Here is a 19,933-nt window from a genome sequence, read left to right as displayed (position 1 = left end):
GGGCTTCCATTAATGGAAGGATAGTAAATGCCTTGATGGATTCAGGTAGCAGGAAAACAGCAGCCGGAGCAGACCTGATTTCGCAGAGAGACCTTGAAAACCAAAAACTAGTTAGAGTTACCTGCGTACATGGGTATAATGAAATATATTCCTAAATACCTGTATCTATCAACATTAAAGGAAAACAAATCATACCCTCAGCCATTATATACCAAGTCTTCCAGAAGAGGTAGTCATTAGTAGGGATTTCCCCAACTTCTCTACGTTAATACAAAATGTTCCACCACAGATCCCTCAATTTTCCCCTGCTAAAAATTGGCAATCAGAATTTTTTTCTCCTCCTGCACTGAGATAGGATTGGTCAAAATATCCACCCAATGACATTAATAGGACAAAGGTCTCTTCCTTAGGTAGCCAAAATCTTAAGCGAAAAGTATTTGGAAAACCTGAGCAGGTTTCCACTTCTGGCCCCAAGGGACCTTCAGACCTGGGGAGCAGGGGGAGTTCTTAGGGACCAAAAAAAAAAAATGCCAGGCGAGACATGGAATAAAAATGGTAAAGAAGACTTATCCAATATTAATATGGGTTATTATAAAAACAATTTTAAACTTTATTTTCCAGCTGACATGAACATAACATTAGCAACAACAATAACTCAATACAGATCAATGAGCGGGATAGAAACTCAGACAAACAATGTTGACCCCTTTTTAGAGGCAATGCAGTTATTTTTGGTAGTCTATCTAAACCGCATCAACATTATCTTGAGTTGAGAAATTCAGGTATCGCCTAAAGGGGGCCCATATGTCTCTAGGTCGGCTCATGGGGATTATACCCGTTGTATATGATTCTTCACATTCGTATGTGTCAAATAGGTTGCAAAGCCACACTTTTGTGGGGCTGTTTTCACTTTTCACTGTCTAACAATATTGCGCTTGGCCACTGCGGTAGCCAGCACAAAAAGTCTGCGTTTCTTGATGGGGGCCTTACCAATATCCCCTAAGTGGTATGGATGGTATACGTGTATCCAGTATGTCGCTCATGCTCTTTGCCGCCTCCTGCCAGAATTGCCTTGTCGGTGGGCATTCCCAATACATGTGGAATGAGTTCGCCTCAGGAAGACTGCATTTGGGGCAAAGGGCCTGCGTGGATCGGTCGTATTTGGCTATTTTAGTAGGGGTGACATAAATGGTTCAGCATTTTATATTGGACAAGCCTGAGATTGGCGTTGAGTGACACTGACTTGGTGTATTGTCAGTATCTGGTCCACTGCGTCTCGTCGATCTCGGTTTCCAAGTCCCTCTCCCATTTGAATTTCCTGGTGCCTTGTGAGGGGGTGAGATTGGACCTTACTATATAATTGTGAGATGCTCTCCTTGAAGCCCTCCTGGGCCATTATCTCTAGTATGAAAGGATGTGGCTGCGGTTCCGCGGGGAATGATGGCCAGTTATGTTTAAGCACTGACTTTAGGTGATGATATTGCAGGGTAACTGCGAGACTGACCAAATTTACTATATGCTTTGTCTAAGTGTAAAAATTCCCCGTTTGGAAACATGTCGCCCAATGTCAGGGTTTTAGTCACGTCCCAGACCATTTGCATCGCGGTATCCAGGGAGGGGGCCATGTCAATGTGTTGCCATAGCGGGGTTGAGCAGAGTATGGGTATGTACAGCCCACCCTATGGTATAAAGCTGCCCAGGCTCGAACGGTGCAGGTCACTGGGTCCAGGCGGTCTGGATTTGTGCATGATTTGGTAAATATCATGGAGCGCATGTCGTTAGGGGCAGCTAATTGATTCTCTACTTGTATGCGGGCATATGCTTCCCTGTCTTGGAACCAGAATTTGGCATATTTTGCCTGCACCACATAGTAATATTGGCTGAAGTCCGGTGCCAAATTTCTTGCTGAACTTGGCCCAAGACTGTCTGGCCAGACCCCCTCCTCACACAAATTTGGAGCCATTCTCTGTAGCCTTTCAAAGAGAGCTTTACCTGGCCATATGGGGACATTGCTAAATAGGTAGAATAATTTAGGGACCACTACCATCTTGAGCAGCGCTATGCGCCCATATATCGAAATGGGGTGCTTGCTCCATAGTGTTAGCTTGGTTTCTAACTGTGAGATGTAAGGGGTAAAACTGGTCTCATATAGTTGATTTCTATCCGTAGCTATGACAACACCTAGGTATCGGGCGGCATCGGGTGACCATCGGAATTGTGACATGGCTGGCAAACGTTTGCGCACGCAGTCAGTGAGAAGAATAATTTCGTATTTGGCTTGGTTAATTTTGTATCCCGAAAATTTGGAAAATTCTGTGACGTCTTGGATGACTAGTAAGAGGTTTGTTTCGGCGTCTAGCAGGTACAACAGGGTATCATCTGCATAGAGTGAGATAAGTTGGGGATGCACGTGGATTGGAATACCCCGATGTGAGTGTTTGTGGCGTAGATATGCTGCAAGCCCCTCTATTGTGTGAGCGAAAATTATGGGGATAGGGGACACCCCAGCCACGTACCTCTCTGAAGGGTGAAGGCAAGGGACAGATTATGATTGGTACGTACTTTGGCTTTGGGGTCTTTATATAATAGCTGAATACACCTTCGGAAATGCAGGCCGCAACCCATGTGTTTCAGTAATCAATACATGTATGCCCAGGAAACAGAATCGAATGCTTTTTTGGCGTCAAGTGATACTGCTACTGCGTCTGCATTCGGGTTAAGCAGTGCTATAATCGGGAACAATCTTCTAAGGTTCAGGGATGTGGATCTGGTTGGTATAAAACCAGAATGGTCCAGGTGTATCAGTTTGTTCATATGAGGAAGGAGTCGATTTGCTATGACTTTCGCAAATATTTTCGTGTCAGTGTTAATGAGCGATAGGGGATGGTATGACTTGGGATCTTGCAGGGGCTTGTGTCACGATTCATGCCCCTGGCCCCCTCAAGCATCACAGCCCCCAGCAACAGCGGGACTGCAGCTCTAAAAAGGGGCCCCCAGGGCCTTTAAAGATAACACTTGGAGTCAGTCCTGGCGCCTCTGGCGCCAGGCTCATTATCAGGAGTAGGACAAGTATCAGTCATGGGTCTAAACCCAACATGGAGGGCTGTAGCACAGTTCTGTTGCTAGAACTGAACTATGCAGACCAGTGTTTTGGGTGTGGTCGGGGCCTTAAGGTGTGGCTGGCTATATAAGCCACGCCCAACCTGGAACACACGCTTCGCGTTATTCTGCACTCCTGCAGTGTAACGCTCACCGTGTCTAGCTCCTGCTTACCTCCGGGCCAATCCTGAAACCCTCGATCTTGACGCCATCACCGACCTGGAAGCAACACGAATAGCATTACTAACAAAACATACCTGGGTAAGCAGCGGATCCTAAAACCATTCAGCACTTTGCTCGTTCGCCACTCCAGAAGCTCATGCAACCTGCAATGAAGGAAGAAACAAAAACAGCATTACTACCAACACTTACCTGGGTAAGCAGCAGAGCCTGACGCGCTTTGCTCGCTCGTCACTCCGGAACATCACTGCAACCTGCAACGGTGGGAGAAAGAGGAGAGAGAACAAAAGCAGCAGGTTAGCAACACTCGCAATAAATCCATTAACAGCGCTGCGCTCCGCACATCAACGCTTACCTGTAATCTTTGCTGCCCGGCGCTGCCTCCTCATCTTCATGCGGCTTCTCGTCAAGAACTCTAACCGCAGCCATACCTGTGGAAACAAAAGACATTATTAGAGAAATTGTATAGTCAGAGAAAAGCAACATCGAAAAGAAGGACACAACGGAGAGGGGAGAAAGGCACAGATTAGAGACTGGAAAATACACTATAACTCACTTGAAGACAGCAAGAAGAGTCTGAGTCATAGCCGGTCTGGGCACGATACAAGGGCCCACGGACCAGTGAAGTAACTAGGTCCAAAGGAACGCCCGCACTCAACACGCCCCTGCAGAGAGAAGCAGGACGGAGAGCTCTACGCTCATCAATCCAAGGTGAGAAATAACCCCAGGGGAAGGGGATTCGGGATCAGGGGGAGGTGGGAGTTTCACCCACCAAGGACCCAAACCTAATTGCTCCATTCTCCTGTGATAGGCGCTACCCTCACCAGGCAAGCAAATAACGAGGCAGAGAAAGCCTGAGATAGCGTACAGACACCCCATCCAGCATCGTGTGGCGCCCCCGTGGATACCAGGTGAGCATAACAGCTTGTGAGGTTTGAGCAGGACGGTTATAGTAGCTTCTCTCATAGATTAGGGGAGAGTGCCAGTTTCCATAGATGTTTCCCAAATCTCGAGTATCTTGGGGGCCAGTTCCGTTGATAAACATTTGTAAAAGTCAGCTCTGCAGAAACATCTCCTGCCTTGTTTTGTGATGGCTTTCCCCTTGTTACCAGCAGTCAAGTCTTTAATTGCTTGGGCAAATTCTTCCAGCGTAAGGGGGGTTTCAAGAACCTCCGCATGTTCTAGCCTGGGGAATGGGAAAGAGGGCATGTATTGGTGCAGCTCCGGTGCCGACACTTGGTCGGTAATTCCCATACAGCTCGGAGTAAAAGTCTGAGAAGATTTCGTTAATTTTATCAGGTTCCGTGTGTACAGCCCCATCCGTGCCCATGATGGATGTGATTGGCTTAAACCCCAGTTCCAGTTTTATTAGGGACGCCAACAGTTTCCCGACTTTGTTGCCCTCCCCGTACCGTCAGGCTCTAGTTAGCTGCGATATATATTTTATCTCCCTTTCTGCCAAGGCCCTGAACTTCTCCAGTTGTTCCTGCAGTGGCTTAAGGGTCTCCCTGCTAGTTGATAATGCATGTGTTATTTCTAATGTGCGGAGAGCAGTTTGTTTGGTTGAGGTTGTTTCTGATGGTTTTAAGCACACCAACTGTTTTGGATAGCAGTTGGCTCTCGTCCATACTTTGAAAGTTTCCCAGATTATGGCCGGCGAAGAGACCGACCCTGCATTGCGTTAAAGAAACTCACAGATTTCCACCCTCAGAGATTCAATGATTGTTTCGTCTTGCAGGAGGGCCGGCGGCATTCGCCATCTGTGTTGTATTCTTAACTCGTCAGCCTTTTGTAGCTCGATAAGTACCGGCGAATGGTCCGATAGTGTTCTTGGAAGGATAGAGCAGCTACACACCTGCGAGACCAGGCCGGGTGATAGTAACCAATAGTCAATTTGTGAGCTTGAGGAGTGAAATGTGAATTCCTCTATTGCTGGGTGAAGAGCCCTACACACGCCCACCAGCGGCAACTCTGATGTACACTGTGTGATTGTCCTGGCGGCCCTGGAGAGGGGTCTAGGGGGCTTGGATGACCTGTCCTTCCGGAGATCTAGAACAGTATTGAAATCTCAGCCCCAAATGAGCTTGGCATCGCCGAGGGATGCTACCAGTGACATAACATGTAAGTAGAAGTGTGGTGTGTCGATGTTGGGCCCGTATGTGTTGATTAGGATTGTGTCTTGGTTCTGTAGGGTGCCCCCTATGATCATGTAACTCCCCTTGGGATCAGTCAGTGATATTTACAATTGGAAGCCCATTCGGGGGTGTATGATGGTTAACACCCCTGTGCATTGTGATTAATATCCTGTGCCCACTCTCAGGGAACCCGATTCCCGAGCAAACGAGTCGACTATTTTGGCTGTTTCGTGCGTCGCTTGTAGAAATAGGATGTCTATTCTGTACCTTCTAGCATAAGCTAGTATTTTCCTGCGCTTTATAGGGTTTGTAACAAGAAAATCCCACAAAAATGGCTTCCTCCCTTTCAGGCTATGGGTTTGTCTGTCGCATCTGCCAATTACACATACATGCTACCCATTCAAAATACAGGTAGAGACAAGACTTTTCAAAAAATAACACACATTTTAATGTCTATCGCAATCATAAAAAAAGCTATACAGCTCAAGTGATACATATAAAAAAGACCCTAATTGTCCATATAAACAAAATAAATTATTTCTTCACCATTTCATAGAGTATACATCTGAAAACCCATACAGTTTGTACAATAGGGCATAATCGGTGGACACACCTTCAATGTGCGTTCTTATTACACTGTTCTCTTCTTTTTTGGAGGAGACAAATGTGCCAACACTAAACATGTGTTTCTAGAATCCATGCTGTCTTTAAACAAGAATACAGTTAAATCAATTTCCTTTGTATTTCTTCATAGATTCTGTCTTCAGGACACTTTCTTTATCACGTAGTCATATTTTAAATGTGTTGTATACCGGGGGCACCCTTGCGTTCCCACTATCAGATCTAGAAGAGAATTAAAAAAAACAGACATCTATATCAGATATCATGTGTGGTATCATATAATGTGTAAAAGGACAGAGCTACTACATACATAATCTCCTATTTTTTAGCCTGTGAGAGAATTTTAAACTACAACCCTGATCCCATTAAATCTGGGCCACCACCAACCCCCTAGTCTGAGTTGTGTATTTCCTTTCTCAATTTCATTTTCCTGCACGTGTCAGTATAGCATGCAATTACTTTACATGTCACGTAGATTTGACATCTCAAAAAGGAACATTTAACATGTCACATACGATTGTCATTATTTAATCACTTCATATCACATTTTCACTCACTTTCAAAAGCGTCAAGATGATGCGTACAAGTCTTTCACTTTATTTTCTTAATGGCTTCCTTCAGTCACTTGTGCTCTATAGCCGCATATCGCTGACATGTCATGGTCTCCCTGATGTTTAATCACAAATAAGAACGGTTTTTGAATAGCTGAGCAAAGTATTAACCTGTTTAAAACTATATTGATGCCTCTTTTAAAGCTTACCGCCAAAATGAGAAAACCAGACTTCTTCCTCGTTCTATCAATACTACGTCTCCCATAGGGATTTCTGCTCGTAATCTTCAAGACTCTGCAAACCTCTAAACATGAAAAAATACCATCAGAGTCGCTTCTTGGCCTCACTACAAAAAATATGGAGCGCACAAATGCTAATGTTACCTTATTATAAGAGTACACAGTCCTCATTTGTTCCCTTTACAAGGCTGCTACACCGAGGCCAACGATCGGGTCTCTCACTAGATCACCTGACTGCAAAAACGCGTGAATTCGTGATCGCGCAATGACGTTCTTTTGTCTCGTGACCGCGAGGTGTATGAAAAGAAGGACTGTTCAAAGAACCCTGCTGGTCATGGGCTTTGTAGTTTTTTAAAAAGGGCTCGCTATATTGTACTAGACGAATCAGATTCCTCAGATGTTAATTATATAATGTAAAAGCGGATATGTTTGTTGCAAATGACTACATGCAAAATAGGTAATGGTAATCTATATACAACCAAGACCAAAGGATGAATATTCAGGTCCAAAAAATTGAAATAGCCAATATCCCGGGCACTAAAACTACTAAGGCACCAACTAGTAATTAACTCTGTGTCAGTGTATAAACAACCCCCATTCTATTGCGATATTCAAACCGTTCTTGACCGTATCTAGATCAAAAATCCATTTTTGTTTGATTTTTCTTAACTTTAAATCTCTGTCTCCCCCTCTTGGGTGGGGGCTGATTGTCTGAATAATCGTCCAATGGATATCTTTATGCGTGTGTTTTGCAGAAATGAAGTGTGCCACTAATGGTTTGTCGGGGACTCTGTTCTTAACGCAGGATCTGTGCTCACAGATCCGTTGCCGAACGGGTCTCTTGGTCTTCCCGATGTATAGTAAGCCACACGGGCAATTTATAACAAATAGCCCACTTTGTGTTGCAATTAGAAAAATGCTTCAATGTCCACTTCCTACCTTTCAGATCTATTTCTTTGGTTTGATGTAAGTTTACACACTGAACATTTCCCGCACTTGTAATGGCCCATCACAGGTTGTGTATTCCACAGAGTTGACTGTGTGGAAGTTAAAATTGGGTGCGTGACTTTGTATGTATGAACCAATTTGTCTTGTAGATTCGTCATGCGTTTAAACGCAAAATGAGGTTTCCCTAGTACAAAGTCTTCTGTATTTATCATCCCCCAATTTTTCAATATACTGCGTCTCAGTGCATTACTGATCGGTGAAAAAGTTGACAGGTGATTTTTTCTTCCCTGGTTAGCACCTGTTTCTTCAAACACTCCTGCCTGTTCGTATTCCTGGCTCTCTTAAAGGGCCTACGTATTATATGCGGTGGATAGCCTCAGGCTTTCAATCTTGATGACAACTCCTGCCCATTTTTGTCGAAATCTTCTCTTTGGGTACATTTTTTCCTGATGCGTAGGAATTGGCCAAAAGGCAAGTTTTCACGCATACTTGCCGGATGGTAGCTGTTGAACAGCAAAAGAGAGTTTTTATCGGTGGGTTTCCTGAAAAGAGTGGTTCCCACTGTGTTCTCTCCTTTATAGATCTCTAGTTCTAGGAATGCAATTTTCTCAACACTAGATGACAGTGAAATTAATACATGGTTCTTGTTGGTTGATCCATTGAAATAACTGTTCTAGCTCTTGTATACTTCCTGACCATAGCATAAAGACGTCCAATGTATCTGTGCCATGTTTTCATCAAATGTTTGAATGGATTGTGTTCCACATATACTGAACTACATTCTAAGTCGTCCATAAAAAGGTTCGCCAGATCGGGGGCGAAGGTCTAACCCATACTGGTGCCATGTTGTAAATAATAGGTACCATCTACAATAAAGTAGTTGTTAGTCAGAGCCAACTTTATGCACTCAGTGATAAAGTCAGATGGAACAGTTTTATCTTGTCTTTTTTCCAACACAGTGTGCATGATGTTAATGCACTTCATCTGTGGAATACTTGTGCATAGGGCCTCCACATCAAGTGTAATCCTTAGATGTTATCTCAATATTTTCCAAGATGTGAATCATATGTGTAGTGTCTTGAATATATGACCGCATATTAATTACAAACGACCGTAGGAAAAAGTCAGTGTAAATAGAGAGAGGTTCTAAAATAGAACCAATCGCGGCCACAATTGGCCTCCCTGGTGGACAGATAGGAGTTTTATGCATCTTCGGTAAACAATATAGGGCTGGAGTGACAGGGTCATGTTGGATCAAAAAAGCTTTTTCGTCACTGTCAATCCAACCCTGCAATTCCGCATACGTCATAAGACTTTTGATCTCTTCGAGAATCCTTGCTGTAAGATCTCCTGGAAGAGGTTTGTAAAACACTAGATTATTTAGTTGTTTGTTGATTTCCACATAATAGGATTCAATTCCCCACAAAACCACACCACCGCCTTTTATCTGCAGGTTTTATTACAAAAGGTTTGTCATCTGCAAGGTCTTTCATTGCTTGTCTTTCTACCTTCGTAAGATTGTCTTTATAGTTCTTCGTTGTTATCAATGTTCTCATATCGCGCAAAACTTTAGTCTCAAAACTAATGATTTCTGCTGATACCATTGATGTTGTAGGAATGAACCGTGAAGGAGGTTTCAAACCAGAGAGACTTTTTCTTTGCTGGTTGGTCTTTAGAGTCCCTAAAAAAATATTTCAGCCTGATTATGCGAAAAAAGTTTCTCATTTCAACTTCAGTTTTAAAAAGTTCAGCCTTGCTGGCTGGTACGAAAGTAAACCCTTTGTTTAAGACCTGTTTCAGCGGCAGTCAAAATATGGGTGCTCAGATTAAAAATAGGCATCACCCTATCTGTGGCGGTGGTTGCCACTGACTTGTTCGAAATTCCGCGATACCCTTGCTGGCACGGCCTCCCTCGTTGTCCCCGATTCTGAAAAGGACGGCCCCTCGGTGAGGCACCACCTTGATTGTTCTGTGGGCCAGTTGATGAACCTCAATCACTGCTGTTCGATGAATTCGAAAAAGTCACAAACTTCCTGAAAGGACGTTTGTTTTGACCTCCCCCATTTCCTTGGGCCATATTGCTCTGGGTAAAAAAGCCAGGTACAACGTATGGGTAGGTAATTTCCTCCTTATAATTTTGGATATCTTTTTTCAATTTCCACAACTTTCTGTCTAGTGTGAATGTTTTGAATTTACCCATATCCTCCTCTATCTTTTTCAATAGGTTCTTAATGTCTGGTATTGTCGATTCCTCTTGGATTTTTTTGTCCAAAGCTGTAAGTTCTTCTTTTTGCTTTTTGGCTTCTTGTTCTGCTGTCGAAATCACCAGGATGACCCAATCCCGGGAACATTTGCTACCAACACCACTAAAATCCGCCATAAATTTTGGATTGTCCAAGAAGACCCTGGGGATGTTCCTAACCTGTAGGCCCTCTGGGATTACTCCCGCCTTAAGGTACTCAACCATTAGCTGACCGTGCGATTCCGTACGGATCAATTTTTTCTTTTTTTGTGTGAGAAGGTCAAGGTCATTTATATTTGATGGTGTGGTGACTGCCGCTACCATGGTGGGCTGTCCGATAATCGAAGGCAGATCAAAAAACTGTTTAAACTGTCCGAAAAAGAGACGATGTTTACATTCTCCATATTAAGAATGGCCTTTATAGGGTTTGCTAAGCCTCTAATGTTCCACGTTAGGAGGTTCAGTTTGCTAGATGGGTCTTTCGGTGCCATACACATTTAGTAGGTATGAAGTTGTTGTGACTGTTGCCTTCTTTGCAAGTGACATTGTCCAACTTGTTGTCAGCTTTTTCCATTTTAACCCACGTCTCTTGCCCCCCACCCTTCCCACCCTCACCAACCCTCCAAATGGACGGTGTAGTCCCCTTATTTAACTTAACCAACTGTTGTAATGGGTGGCTTTGTGTGGTCATTGTAGAAAGCCTAAGGCCTCGACGCTCCAAGGAGTTTCAACCCCTCATTGGCTTACGATGCATGGATCTTGCATATGCTTGAGTGGAGTGGCATGCTGGCTAGATGGTATGCCTTAGCCGTTGTTGGGGACGACCAGGATGTGTTCTATATAGGCCGTTGATTCTTTGGGAGTTTCAAAAATGTGGGATCTGCCCGCACGTTGGAGACGCAATTTTGCCGGAAACAACATTGCATACTCTATTTTCCTTTCCCTCAGTGTCTTTTTCACTTGATCGAATGATCGTCTGGACACCACTGGAGAAGTCTGGCTAAATGTGTATACGATTGGAGTCATAGCTTAGTGACCCCTTCTCTCGTGCTAGGCGAAGAACCAAGTTGCAGTCGCAGTAATTGAGGAAACGGGCTATTGTTGTGTGTGGTGGAGCCCCAGGTTTGGGGGCGGGGCAAGGGATCTGTGCGCCCTCTCCACCAAGAATTGTTTCGTGAATTGGGCTTCTGTGAACAGCGAATGGAGGACTTCTTCCAGAAATTGCTCCATCGGAACATTGACTGATTTTTTTCAGCCATCCCTGCCACCCTGAAATTATTGTGGCACAATCTAGATTCAAGATCCTCACACTTATCTCAGATGGACTTCAGGTTCTTCTGGATTTCTTCTATCGATTTGCCATGGGTGGTGGTTGTATCCTCAAGAGTGCTCACCCTGTCCTCGGCCGCTGACACCCTGGTATTCACCTTTTGGATATCTGATCTGATAGAGGCAATGTTATTACCAAGAAAATCTAGCTTGTTGTTAATAGCCACGAACAAGCTCTGAAGTGCGATCATGGGTGGATCCATTCTAGGTTCTAGTTGTGGATGGGTGGATCCCGTCGGTATGTGATTGGTGCCCTGGAAGTTCTCTGCGAATGCTGCACTAGTCCAGGTGTCCATGGGGCCCCTTCTTGTTCCTGCCTCCCCTTGCACCTCTTGGCATAACCTGGTTGTATGGGAGGAGTATTAACCTTGAAGTAGAGCCATGGTGTCTCCTCGTTTGTGGTCTATAGCCGCTATGGCAGACTTGCTTCTTAACGGGTTGTTAGTGGGTGCTGTGGTCATGCAGTGCCTCTGTGTTATGCGTTTTACACCACGAATGGGCTTTGTTGCAGCTTTTGGATGATCTCAGCCCGGTTTATAGTGCCCCACGTCTGTGGTCAGATGATAATGCCCCGGGTTTAGGGGTGGGTCCTGGCTGGCGGGGGTGTGAGTGACCGCAGAAATGGCCCCAAGAGCTTACAGCAATGCAGTTTCCTCTCCCGTTAGGGCTGTCACCAGATAACCAGGGCTCTTGACAAGATCTAGTGAGTACCTTGGTCTCCCGACCCCAACTGGTTGCTACTCGTCCATAAGACAGTCAATCCCAAGAGTATTTTGCCATGCCCACTGGTGACCTCTGCCACAGTATGTAGTTATCGCTGTGGATTAAGTGAGTCCGACCTACAGGGAGACCAGCCAGACTCAATGGATGGTCGGATGTTGCAGGGGTCTCAGGCACTTAACCATGTGGGCAGGTGTCCATACAGCCGTGGTGTGGAGCCCGGTGCCAGCCTCCCTCCCCCGATGGGGAGCCAGCCTGCAGGTCCAGCCCTGCTGCGGTGATCCATGCAGCCGATATAATGCCTCGCCCAGCGCTCCCACCACCCCGCCGCAAGACGTACCTTGAATTGAAGGGGGCTCACTCGCAATTCTTTGGTGGGTGTCGGTGCCGCCAGGCAGCAGTCCGTTCGAGTCTCACTGCACCGGTATCACCCTCCGCACACGTGCACCGGCCGATGACAGGGATACCAAGTAGACGCAGAGGAGCGGGCAAGCTCGGGTATGATTTTGGCTTAAGTTCTAGCCCGCCCGCAGCCCCTCGGCCTCAGTGCCGGCACTGGAGTGCAGTCCAGGGTGTAAGGTGGAAACCGAGGAGCGGGCACGTCCCAATGCCGATAGTTCACCATGAGAACTTGCGCACCCGGTGGCAGTCAGTGGAGATCCCCAGACTATCTGTGTTGTAATTCCGCGGGACATTGAATATTTCACCCTCTGCCAGGAAGGTCCAGTCACAGTGCACTCGCGCCCGCCAACAATTAATCCTTGGGCAACCTCGTACAGAGTAGTCAATTGCAGTCAGAGGTGACAGGGCTTCACCGCCGCCAGGAGCGCCCTCCACTGCAGTGGGCTGGGGACAGTAGAATTTTGGTGTGCAGGTCACAGACGGCTCCCACAGCCTGCCAACTTCCACGGCTTCGCCACTGGGCCAGGCTGCCCGTTCTCCACCAAATTTGCTCAAAGGGTGCCCAGATGAGTACTTCGCACCATGCTGCATTTAGTTTTAATGGTCTTGGTGCTGCTCCGCAGGCTATTGATTTCAGGATTTCATGGGTTGCAGAGCTCGAGAGTCAGACAGCCATCTTCGTCGGCGCACAACAGCGCCCCCCCCCCCTAATATGGGTTATTTGGCAGAGAGCCCTATTAAAACTGATCATTCTCCCCTTATCTGGGTAAATCAGCAAAGGGAATCCAATCCACAGGATATGCGATGGTTTCTGGACTTACATCCATGCCATTCCACAGTAGAACACCGGAAAGGTAAAAATCAGAGAAATGTAGATTTCCTTTGACGGTTCCCCTATGGAATAGATTCAGCCACATCGCATAGGGGAAGGGTATGTGAAAACCCAGAGGGTGTTTCACAACCTAGTCCATGGGGATCCTGTACTGCGGTGGCGGAAAGGTCATCGCTTTTGGATCCCGACCCTGGGGGTGGACAAGAGAAGGAGGATCACCTGGGTAGGGGGTCCGTGGGGAGAAACACCTGATGGCAAGACATGGTACCCCCGGTTGTTGGTCAAAGGATCAACAACCAAAGGTTTGAATTTTTTTTTGTTACGTTTTTTTTTGGGGGGGGTTCCCCCCAAACCCCTGTTTTTGTGGTAAAACCACTTTTATTCACTAAACGAAAACCCCCAAAAAATAATTTAAAAAAAAATTTGATCCTTTGGTGTCGATCCTTTGACCATTCGACCCTTTGACCAGACACCTGGTACCCCCCCCTATTTCCATAACGCATCTAACCGCTATCCCTGCTCGTTGTATGGGAAACAACATCTCCCATAATTCCACCCTTTGTTACATTGGCAAACTACTGAGTCGAGGAAGATGAGGAATAAGGTCAGGCAGATTACCTCCACTGACTTACAATGGCTCTGACCAGTGTAATAAGGCCAGGCAGAGTCAGGCACGTAATCCTAACTATATATACCTGCTACTTGTTAACACTCCTATTCAAACGAATAAAAGGTGGCGCGTACAGGCACACTGAGTGAGGCTGGGTACAAGAAGGAACAGCTCTTTCAGAGCTAATGCGAACCAGGCGATGGAAGTCAGGCGGCCAATGGGCTGGTCTGCAGTTACAAAGATCAAGAGATGCAGGCGAGAATCCCCCACTTTTGGGAAGCCGTAAGCGTTCCAAGACTGAAACCGAGTGAGCAGAAGTAAGAAACCTTCAAGGTACTTGAAAGCAGCCCGCGACCCTCCCGGGTGAGCAGCGGAGTTGGGGAGGAGCAGAGGAGGCACTAGAAACGGCCTTGACTGTTGCATGAAGAGCATTCATGAAAGAAGGCTGACCAACACAACCAGTGAGTTATCGAAGTCAACAAAAGTCTGGTTTGTGTTTAAAGAAAAAGTCACTGTAACTCAAAGGTTGAAGGTATGCCGATAAAACGTGTAATCCAAAGGACAATTGTTGAATTGTAAGAGGAATGGATACAAAGTAACAGAGTGGTCTGCGAGGTGAAACCACACATTTGAAAGTCTCTGTGAAATGTTCTGTGTTGATTGGGAATCTAAGGCAAGAAACCAAGTGCGATCCTGAAAGAAAGTTGAATGAATGAAAAACAAAGTATGTGAACTCTGAATATGCCAAGAGGGCAACATATTTGAACTTTAAAAGAGGCCAAGAAGGCAAACTAAAGAAAACAAGAAACTACAAATACCAAGAAGTATTGGTATTACATTTAATTTCAGGAAAAGGCCAAGAAGGCAAGCCAAAGAGAATAAGGAACTACAAGTACCAAGAGGCATTGGTGTTGTAAAAGGAGGAAGATTGTGGATTGTAGAATTAATGCGAGAGGTCGAAGTGGTCATGCAGAGGTCTATGTAAAATCCTTGCAGTTTCGAAAGTCTTCAACAGTGAAAAGACACCGGAGACAAAACATGGGGAAGGGAACCCCCCACAAAGAGAAAGAGGCTTGAGCCCGGCAGAGGGAAGCCTGTACAGAGTTGTGTGGTAAAGTGAAAGGTGAAAGACCCACACGAGCCTGGCAGAGGGAAGCCTGTGCAGAACTGTGCGATATAGTGAAGGTGAAAGACAGGCTCGAGTCCAAAAGGGAAGCCTGTACAGTAAAGGTCAAAAGTGGAACTGTATGTTTATGATCATTCGGACGAAGCCTAAGGAAGTGATTGGACTATCAGACGCTCGAAGCCCAAGCCTGAACTGTTAGACTGTACCAGTAAGTCAATGTGTGCAAAACTGAAAGAACTGTGCCATCCACCTATACTTTTTGGAAAACTCTCTAGGCTCTGTGGTTCTGAACGTGGGGAAGGGAGTTATTTGAAGGAATTCTGACATTTCTTTTGAGACACTATTTTCCTTTTGCATTCCCTTAACACATTTGTCATTTTGAGAAGGAGGGCAAGGATAGGTTTTCTTAGTATAGGCCTTTTATGCTGACTGGGACTGTTTGTTATTTATTTAATGGTCGAGGTTACTCCCATTCTAGAGTTAGGGCCAGTAAGGAATTCTACCAACCCATCCAAATTACCCAATAAAGGTTTTTGAAACATTTATCCATTGTGTCTGTCCACTATTGATAACATGCCTTCCTTACATATGGTGTCAGAGTGGGATACGATTCAATTGATAAAAGTTGAAGGCCCCATGTTAATTATCGTTTTACCACCAGTCGGAGAGAAACTATTTATGTTGAAGCCTCAGACCGAATACATACCATAAAGAAGTCCCCTTTCTTACAAGCTCACATCCCCATGAGACCAAGATCTATTTTTTCAGTTGGACCCCCCCAGGTCCAACAGGGGTCTTTCCTGTCTGACATCTTTTTCTCTACCTGTGGTGTCCCCCAGGGTTCTAACCTCTCTCCCTGGCTGTTCAACCAGTATCTGGCACTTCTCGCCCACCGCATCGCTGCTCTCTGCCCCAACTTTCAGTGCTATGCGGATGATACCCAGCTCATTTTCAGGCTACCCTCGGCCTCCTCTTCTCCTTCCCTCATCTCTGACTGTCTTTCTGCTATCCAGAAATGGTGTGCCGCCAACGATCTCTGCCTTAATGCCAGTAAGACCGAGATTCTACTCATCGGCACACCCACTCCCTCCTTCCCTGCAGCTCTCTGGCCGGCCTCTCTTGGTCATCTTCCTGCTCCTACCTGCAAGGCAAAAAACCTTGGGGTCATCTTCGACTCCACACTCTCCTTCTCTCCTCACATTTCTGACGTTTCTAAGAAGTCACACTACCAGCTGCACCTCCTCAAAGGTATCCTTCCTTTCCTCTCCTTTCCCCAGAAGCTAACTGTCACCAGAGCCCTGGTTGTCTCGAAGCTGGACTACTATAACAGCCTCTATCTAAATTTTCCTGCCTCTACTCTCCGCCCTCTGCAACTCATGCAGAACAGGACTGCGAGACTTGTCCTTGGCCTCAAGCCCAGGGACCGTATCTCTCCAGGACTGAAATCGCTACACTGGCTCCCTGTGGCTGCGAGGATTAAGTTCAAAACCCTCTGCATTGTCCACAAGGCCTTCTGGGGCCTTGGGCCAAAATACCTTCAACTCTCTCTTCCTAAATATCTTCCTTCTCGAGCTCTTCGCTCATCCGCCTCAACTCCCTCAGGGTCAGCCGCTTCTCCAAGCAACGAGTTGGGGGGAGATCTCTCTCCGCAGCAGGGGCCTCCCCCTGGAACAGCCTTCCTGCCTCCCTGGCACCTCAAAACCTCAAAACCTTCCTCTTTGCTTCTGCTTTCTCTCCCCTGCTAAATCACTGAAACTGTACTGAATCCGCAACTGGGCCACTCACCAATCTCGGTCCTTGGCCCAGCCACTCTCCCCTGCACTGCCTTCCTGGCAACCCCTGCACTGCGGGACTGTCTCTGTATCCCTACAGCCCCCCTTCCCAGCACTTGTCTGCACTTATCTTGCACTTGCCACCAGCTGGCCCTTATTTATCTTGTTCGTTACTAACCCTGTACTGCAATTTCCCCTCTCCCTTTGCCCCTCGCACTTTTCCCGTCCCCCCCTACCCATGCACTTGCGCGATCTGAATGACACCTGGCCTAGTAGGATCGTTGTCTGTCTCCCCTTGTTGCCCCCTCCCTGCCTCGTCGCGCCTTGAAACACTTGTGTATAGGCGCGTTACAAATGCCATATCATATCAGTCCCAACTGTTTATTTGATACTATTTCCCATTATCATTTACAACAATGCGACTGTATAGTCCTGAAGATATCACCCCATACTTTTATTAGACCTAGTACCCGGTAATCCGTCCTTAAAGGGAAGTTCTTCCTCTCAGGTAGTTCCTATTCCACCTCTGCCTTACCAATAACAGATCTAAACCTTCAATCCGCTATACTCTAATCTGGCTCAGATACCAAAGAATTTGAATTTTTTTTAATTGATCATGAAAAGGAAGAAGTTGAATCCATCTTTTTCCCCTCAGAGTTAGGAGAAGAATCAGAGGGAACCTTAATACCCCATATAAATACGGCCTCTGTTAAAGATGCATTAGCCCAACTAGCAGGCCCATCAGACTGGGGACAGGTTCCTGCTTGCAGTCAGATTTGGAACAGTTAATTGCTGTTCATGCCAAACCCCTGTTGCCTCAAGGTATTCTGCAACCATACCTAGAAGGTGAGGACTTAGGGAACTTTTTTCTCAACTTGGAACGATTGGCAGTGCAGTTTGGGTGGGATGATAATTTAAAAATCTTACCTAGGCCCATTACTCAAAGGTAAATTACAAAGATTGTATCAATTACTTAATTTCTAAGAGGACACTACTTTTGCACATATTGGGCCTCATTACAACCCAGGCGGTAAGGGGGTTAACTGTGCCGTAAAAGGTGTCAGTGCCGTTAAACCCCTACTGCCTAATTACGAGGTCCCTTTGCGGGTCCTGACCTTAACGGCTGGTTTTACCAGCCTTTAAGGAAGGAACCCGCAAAGGGACCTTGGAGGTAATTACGGTACCGCAATTTGCGGTACCGTAATTAATGCCTTTCCCATTCCCATTGAGCCCTATGGGGGCAAAAATGGGAATGGGGAAGGGCCAATGGTGAATGGTGAATTACCGCCCCGCCAACCTTGGAATGGGGCAGTAATTCCGCCATTCACCATGGCGGAGTTGGTAAAATACCGGCGTCATGGTTAACGCCAGGGTCGTAATGAGGCCCATTGTCATGAACTGTCGCCTACGTCCTTTCTGGACTTCTTGGTCCCTGACCCATAGGGGATTGAATGCAGTAATCCTAACATGGCCGCCTGATACGGAACACTGTTTGCCAGTCCTTGCGCTTCACGCTCTGCGTTCGCTAAACAGACACGCCCCACGGCTCTGCGCGTCTCAATGCTACCGCTTGCTGTAGTTGGACGTGTGTTGCTCGGGGCTTTCTTCTGAATCCTGTTTCCCGGTTCCTTGAATCCCCCTTCCTTCCTTTCCTCAAAACTTACCTTCGGACTTCCTGGATTTTCGCCCGCGCTCGATCACGGCGTTCCGTGTCTGAGCTCGGACATTGTTCCTTCCTGGTCTCCGTCCTGGACATCTGAACGTATCCTGGAGTTGGATTGTCATCCTCACGCTGGAATCCGAAGACCAGCACACAGGTTTATACAAATCCCGGACCGTGCGAAAGAAGTCACCAAAGAAGGTCTCAAGCAAACAACAAAAACAGGTGAGAAGAGGAGAGACTTGTGACAGATTGAGATGCCTAAAAAAACGATAGACACAGATGGAAGCCGCGGTTCAAGACCTCATGCGAGGCATGCAGGAACTAACCACAGAAGTCCAGAACCTTAAGGCTGAGAATCCTGCATTAAAGCAGCTAGCCATGTCACATGACACTGCAACTACGGAAAGCATGTTATTGGGAGGAGTAGTGGACAAATTTGATGGTCCTTCAAAGACCCTCCGTGCCTTCCTTGATTCATGTTTGGTACACTTCACTTTCAAGCCCTACTAGTTTTCCACTCCTAGAGCAAAGGTGGAGTTCATGATCTCACACCTCACTGGTAACGCCTTGACCTGGGCAACCCCCCTAGTTAATTCGGGCGACGCCCTCCTGGATAATTATGATGGGTTCATGGAAGCCCTAAAAGCCATGTTTGATCGCTCAGAGCAGGTTTACACCGCTCAAGAATGTTTACTTGAATTTCAAAAAGGATCCCAGGATATGCTTACCTATGTGACCCGCTTTAAACAACTTGTGAAGGAAGCCGATTGGTCTCAAGAAGCCAGCTTCACCCTCTTCCGAAGAGGCCTGAATGAAGAAATAAAGGACGAGTTAGCCAGGGTAGGTCGCCCAAACTCCTTCCAGGCTCTTATGGACCTTTCCTTGCAAATAGACTTTCGAATCCAGGAAAGAAAGGCGGAAAAAAAGAAGTCTAAGTCAACCTTCCAAAAGGCTGCCACAGACCACCCATCCAGACCAGAGCCCACAGCTTCTCCAACCTCGGATCCAGAACCCATGCAACTGGGGCCTTCCGTGGACCCATTACCCCACAAGAAAGAATGCACCGGATTCACACTGGTCTATGCATGTATTGCGCCTCCGATAAACATCTCGTGAGAGAGTGCCCTATTGCTCCTCCACGGCGTTCGAGAAACGCCAGCTCCCGATCCTAGATGGGGCACAGTTTCGGGAGAGAGATGTCTGCTCCACATCAATTCCTTCCTTGAACTCTCCTGGACAAAATAATCTTGTGATTCTACAGGCATTCCTATTGCCTTTCAAGAAAGAATCTTACCCCATCCTGGCATTAGTGGATTGTGGAGCCATGGGCATATTCATAGATCATGATTGGGTCACTACTCACAACATTCCACATGAAACTCGAGAGACAATGCAACCTTTAGAAGCTATTGATGGGAGACCCCTGTCTTCGGGACCCATAACCCTTCAAACTAAAGTGATCCT

At 46.3% G+C, this 19,933-nt stretch overlaps 1 pseudogene; it reads right to left on the bottom strand.

Moving 5' to 3' along the window:
• Window positions 1–6,187: 6,187 nt before the first annotated feature.
• LOC138480537 (RNA-binding motif protein, X chromosome-like) overlaps window positions 6,188–19,933 on the bottom strand; it is a 93,752-nt pseudogene continuing 80,006 nt past the window's right edge.

Source organism: Ambystoma mexicanum, chromosome 5p (genome assembly GCF_040938575.1).
Source record: "Ambystoma mexicanum isolate Mex_15411 chromosome 5p, UKY_AmexF1_1, whole genome shotgun sequence".
NCBI classification, from domain to species: Eukaryota; Metazoa; Chordata; class Amphibia; order Caudata; family Ambystomatidae; genus Ambystoma; species Ambystoma mexicanum.
Note: the sequence above shows the minus strand (reverse complement) of the source record. Positions and strands in the feature narration are given on the sequence as shown.